This window comes from Ixodes scapularis, unplaced genomic scaffold (assembly GCF_016920785.2).
Source record: "Ixodes scapularis isolate PalLabHiFi unplaced genomic scaffold, ASM1692078v2 PGA_scaffold1__304_contigs__length_218370807, whole genome shotgun sequence".
NCBI lineage: Eukaryota > Metazoa > Arthropoda > Arachnida > Ixodida > Ixodidae > Ixodes > Ixodes scapularis.
The window spans coordinates 193,185-199,771 of NW_024609846.1; positions in this window are offsets into that span (position 1 = coordinate 193,185).

Below are 6,587 nucleotides of genomic sequence, written 5' to 3' on the forward strand. Positions count from 1 at the left end.
TTTTTTTTTCTTTTTCTTTTTTTTTTTGCTACCGAAATATATATTTTTTGAAAGCTCAAGAAATTCTTCAAAAGTTGTAGAGGGGATTTTAATTTAATTTGAATTATTCTCCTCTTATTTCGATCAAACCGCTTACTTGGAAGGCAAAAGTATACGTTTCGCGCTCTCGGAGCGGTTGGTCGTTCGTAAGTCGACAAAAAGGTATTAATAAACGCAGATAGACACTCTTAATATAGCGTGCCAGTGTGTGTAAGAGACGCATGTTATAAAATAATTTTTTTTTTTCGAACGAATAGGTTTGTTTTTATTAAGACTTTTAATGAGAACACGGAACTTCCAATCGCGGGCCACGCGCGAAGCCGCTATCCCCCGTTACTCTCTCTAAGGCTCCGAACTTTTTTCTTTTTTTTTTCTTTTTCTTTTTTTTTGCTACCGAAATATATATTTTTTGAAAGCTCAAGAAATTCTTCAAAAGTTGTAGAGGGGATTTTAATTTAATTTGAATTATTCTCCTCTTATTTCGATCAAACCGCTTACTTGGAAGGCAAAAGTATACGTTTCGCGCTCTCGGAGCGGTTGGTCGTTCGTAAGTCGACAAAAAGGTATTAATAAACGCAGATAGACACTCTTAATATAGCGTGCCAGTGTGTGTAAGAGACGCATGTTATAAAATAATTTTTTTTTTTCGAACGAATAGGTTTGTTTTTATTAAGACTTTTAATGAGAACACGGAACTTCCAATCGCGGGCCACGCGCGAAGCCGCTATCCCCCGTTACTCTCTCTAAGGCTCCGAACTTTTTTCTTTTTTTTTTCTTTTTCTTTTTTTTTTTGCTACCGAAATATATATTTTTTGAAAGCTCAAGAAATTCTTCAAAAGTTGTAGAGGGGATTTTAATTTAATTTGAATTATTCTCCTCTTATTTCGATCAAACCGCTTACTTGGAAGGCAAAAGTATATATTTCGTGCTCTCGGAGCGGTTGGTCGTTCGTAAGTCGACAAAAAGGTATTAATAAACGCAGATAGACACTCTTAATATAGCGTGCCAGTGTGTGTAAGAGACGCATGTTATAAAATAATTTTTTTTTTTCGAACGAATAGGTTTGTTTTTATTAAGACTTTTAATGAGAACACGGAACTTCCAATCGCGGGCCACGCGCGAAGCCGCTATCCCCCGTTACTCTCTCTAAGGCTCCGAACTTTTTTCTTTTTTTTTTCTTTTTCTTTTTTTTTTTGCTACCGAAATATATATTTTTTGAAAGCTCAAGAAATTCTTCAAAAGTTGTAGAGGGGATTTTAATTTAATTTGAATTATTCTCCTCTTATTTCGATCAAACCGCTTACTTGGAAGGCAAAAGTATACGTTTCGCGCTCTCGGAGCGGTTGGTCGTTCGTAAGTCGACAAAAAGGTATTAATAAACGCAGATAGACACTCTTAATATAGCGTGCCAGTGTGTGTAAGAGACGCATGTTATAAAATAATTTTTTTTTTTCGAACGAATAGGTTTGTTTTTATTAAGACTTTTAATGAGAACACGGAACTTCCAATCGCGGGCCACGCGCGAAGCCGCTATCCCCCGTTACTCTCTCTAAGGCTCCGAACTTTTTTCTTTTTTTTTTCTTTTTCTTTTTTTTTGCTACCGAAATATATATTTTTTGAAAGCTCAAGAAATTCTTCAAAAGTTGTAGAGGGGATTTTAATTTAATTTGAATTATTCTCCTCTTATTTCGATCAAACCGCTTACTTGGAAGGCAAAAGTATACGTTTCGCGCTCTCGGAGCGGTTGGTCGTTCGTAAGTCGACAAAAAGGTATTAATAAACGCAGATAGACACTCTTAATATAGCGTGCCAGTGTGTGTAAGAGACGCATGTTATAAAATAATTTTTTTTTTTCGAACGAATAGGTTTGTTTTTATTAAGACTTTTAATGAGAACACGGAACTTCCAATCGCGGGCCACGCGCGAAGCCGCTATCCCCCGTTACTCTCTCTAAGGCTCCGAACTTTTTTCTTTTTTTTTTCTTTTTCTTTTTTTTTTTGCTACCGAAATATATATTTTTTGAAAGCTCAAGAAATTCTTCAAAAGTTGTAGAGGGGATTTTAATTTAATTTGAATTATTCTCCTCTTATTTCGATCAAACCGCTTACTTGGAAGGCAAAAGTATACGTTTCGCGCTCTCGGAGCGGTTGGTCGTTCGTAAGTCGACAAAAAGGTATTAATAAACGCAGATAGACACTCTTAATATAGCGTGCCAGTGTGTGTAAGAGACGCATGTTATAAAATAATTTTTTTTTTTCGAACGAATAGGTTTGTTTTTATTAAGACTTTTAATGAGAACACGGAACTTCCAATCGCGGGCCACGCGCGAAGCCGCTATCCCCCGTTACTCTCTCTAAGGCTCCGAACTTTTTTCTTTTTTTTTTCTTTTTCTTTTTTTTTTTGCTACCGAAATATATATTTTTTGAAAGCTCAAGAAATTCTTCAAAAGTTGTAGAGGGGATTTTAATTTAATTTGAATTATTCTCCTCTTATTTCGATCAAACCGCTTACTTGGAAGGCAAAAGTATACGTTTCGCGCTCTCGGAGCGGTTGGTCGTTCGTAAGTCGACAAAAAGGTATTAATAAACGCAGATAGACACTCTTAATATAGCGTGCCAGTGTGTGTAAGAGACGCATGTTATAAAATAATTTTTTTTTTTCGAACGAATAGGTTTGTTTTTATTAAGACTTTTAATGAGAACACGGAACTTCCAATCGCGGGCCACGCGCGAAGCCGCTATCCCCCGTTACTCTCTCTAAGGCTCCGAACTTTTTTCTTTTTTTTTTCTTTTTCTTTTTTTTTTTGCTACCGAAATATATATTTTTTGAAAGCTCAAGAAATTCTTCAAAAGTTGTAGAGGGGATTTTAATTTAATTTGAATTATTCTCCTCTTATTTCGATCAAACCGCTTACTTGGAAGGCAAAAGTATACGTTTCGCGCTCTCGGAGCGGTTGGTCGTTCGTAAGTCGACAAAAAGGTATTAATAAACGCAGATAGACACTCTTAATATAGCGTGCCAGTGTGTGTAAGAGACGCATGTTATAAAATAATTTTTTTTTTCGAACGAATAGGTTTGTTTTTATTAAGACTTTTAATGAGAACACGGAACTTCCAATCGCGGGCCACGCGCGAAGCCGCTATCCCCCGTTACTCTCTCTAAGGCTCCGAACTTTTTTCTTTTTTTTTTCTTTTTCTTTTTTTTTGCTACCGAAATATATATTTTTTGAAAGCTCAAGAAATTCTTCAAAAGTTGTAGAGGGGATTTTAATTTAATTTGAATTATTCTCCTCTTATTTCGATCAAACCGCTTACTTGGAAGGCAAAAGTATATATTTCGCGCTCTCGGAGCGGATTGGTCGTTCGTAAGTCGACAAAAAGGTATTAATAAACGCAGATAGACACTCTTAATATAGCGTGCCAGTGTGTGTAAGAGACGCATGTTATAAAATAATTTTTTTTTTCGAACGAATAGGTTTGTTTTTATTACGACTTTTAATGAGAACACGGAACTTCCAATCGCGGGCCACGCGCGAAGCCGCTATCCCCCGTTACTCTCTCTAAGGCTCCGAACTTTTTTCTTTTTTTTTTCTTTTTCTTTTTTTTTGCTACCGAAATATATATTTTTTGAAAGCTCAAGAAATTCTTCAAAAGTTGTAGAGGGGATTTTAATTTAATTTGAATTATTCTCCTCTTATTTCGATCAAACCGCTTACTTGGAAGGCAAAAGTATATATTTCGCGCTCTCGGAGCGGATTGGTCGTTCGTAAGTCGACAAAAAGGTATTAATAAACGCAGATAGACACTCTTAATATAGCGTGCCAGTGTGTGTAAGAGACGCATGGTATAAAATAATTTTTTTTTTTCGAACGAATAGGTTTGTTTTTATTAAGACTTTTAATGAGAACACGGAACTTCCAATCGCGGGCCACGCGCGAAGCCGCTATCCCCCGTTACTCTCTCTAAGGCTCCGAACTTTTTTCTTTTTTTTTTCTTTTTCTTTTTTTTTTGCTACCGAAATATATATTTTTTGAAAGCTCAAGAAATTCTTCAAAAGTTGTAGAGGGGATTTTAATTTAATTTGAATTATTCTCCTCTTATTTCGATCAAACCGCTTACTTGGAAGGCAAAAGTATATATTTCGCGCTCTCGGAGCGGATTGGTCGTTCGTAAGTCGACAAAAAGGTATTAATAAACGCAGATAGACACTCTTAATATAGCGTGCCAGTGTGTGTAAGAGACGCATGGTATAAAATAATTTTTTTTTTTCGAACGAATAGGTTTGTTTTTATTAAGACTTTTAATGAGAACACGGAACTTCCAATCGCGGGCCACGCGCGAAGCCGCTATCCCCCGTTACTCTCTCTAAGGCTCCGAACTTTTTTCTTTTTTTTTTCTTTTTCTTTTTTTTTGCTACCGAAATATATATTTTTTGAAAGCTCAAGAAATTCTTCAAAAGTTGTAGAGGGGATTTTAATTTAATTTGAATTATTCTCCTCTTATTTCGATCAAACCGCTTACTTGGAAGGCAAAAGTATATATTTCGCGCTCTCGGAGCGGATTGGTCGTTCGTAAGTCGACAAAAAGGTATTAATAAACGCAGATAGACACTCTTAATATAGCGTGCCAGTGTGTGTAAGAGACGCATGGTATAAAATAATTTTTTTTTTTCGAACGAATAGGTTTGTTTTTATTAAGACTTTTAATGAGAACACGGAACTTCCAATCGCGGGCCACGCGCGAAGCCGCTATCCCCCGTTACTCTCTCTAAGGCTCCGAACTTTTTTCTTTTTTTTTTCTTTTTCTTTTTTTTTGCTACCGAAATATATATTTTTTGAAAGCTCAAGAAATTCTTCAAAAGTTGTAGAGGGGATTTTAATTTAATTTGAATTATTCTCCTCTCATTTCGATCAAACCGCTTACTTGGAAGGCAAAAGTATATATTTCGCGCTCTCGGAGCGGATTGGTCGTTCGTAAGTCGACAAAAAGGTATTAATAAACGCAGATAGACACTCTTAATATAGCGTGCCAGTGTGTGTAAGAGACGCATGGTATAAAATAATTTTTTTTTTTCGAACGAATAGTTTTGTTTTTATTATGACTTTTAATGAGAACACGGAACTTCCAATCGCGGGCCACGCGCGAAGCCGCTATCCCCCGTTTCACCCTCTAAGGCACCGAAAACTTTTTTTTTTTTTTTTTGGTGTTAGCGAAATATTTATTTTCTAAAATGTAATGAAATTCTCTGATGGGTGTGAAAAGAAATTTAATTTAAATGGAATTACTTAATTTATATTTCACCGCATACTTGGAAGGCAAAACTATTTCTAAACAGCTGGTCGTTTGTAAGTTTGAAAACGGTATTAAAGGGCCCATGAAACGATTTTTTGGTTGGGATAAATCATTTTAGATTGGGATTTTACTAATAGCACATCGTTCAGTGGACCAAAAGAAAAAAAAGGTAGAAAGTCAAAAGCCTGACTTTCAGTGCGAAAATTTGAAAACGCAGCGGACTATTTCGTACCTCCTCCCCTTCGCGACCTCTCTGCCTCTTCACTGTGATACATCCGCGGTCCCAAAAGCGCGTTATCGGGTCCAAACGGACGTCAGACGAAACGAGACCTCACTTATTCCCTTCACCCCTAAGCTGACATTGTGGTGGGAGCTACGCGCTTGCCGGACCAATCAGCCGCCTCCCTTTCATCACCTGACTTCATTCTCTGCAGCCACATTTGCCACGCTCACGTGGCAAGTGTGGCTGGCCCAACGAGCACGTAGCTTCAACAGCACTGTCAGCTTCGGAATGAACGGGGTGGGGAAAGCAACGTATGTCTGAATTTTGAACGACGGGCTAATCTTCTAGGGGGAGAATGGATGTGTCCGGATTAAGCAAACGAGAGTGAGAGCGAGAGGGGACTCCCCCTTTTCGTCTTCTTTAACTGTTTGGTGGAATGCGCGATTTATGAGTTGAGGAGGAAAGCGAAACAGGAAAAAGTTGGAAAAGCGTTTCATGACCCCTTTATTAAACGCAGATAAATTTGTTGTGCCGCGCAAGAAGTGTGTGTACAGGACGCACTGAGAAGGATTTTATTTTAAATGGAATACTTTCGTTTTAGATCAATATTTTTACACAAACATTTCGAATCGCTCAAGTTTTATTTTCCTACTCGAGAAGGAAAAGCCCTTTTAATCTGTTTCGACCTTTCCAGCGGTAGTCTGGAACGAAGCGAGCGGGGAAAAAATGCCGAGTCACTGAGCTGTGGACGCATGCGCAGCGTCCGATGCACCGCACAGCAGATCAACAAGGCATGCTTGGAAGGCGTTCCACAGCCCAGCAGACAAAGATGGCAGCGCGCAGAAGGCGATTTCTGCAACCCTCGGAAAAGGCGAAAGCAAGTGCCGGTTGGCGTGAATGCGTAGGGAGTCTCCGAATGAGCAAAAGAAATCTTCGGAATGTTCAAACTACGAGTGAGAGTGGAATCAAATACCTTTCCTTGCTCGTCGTCTAGGTGCGGGTTCCTCTCGTTGCTTTTGTGTCCACCAGGAAAG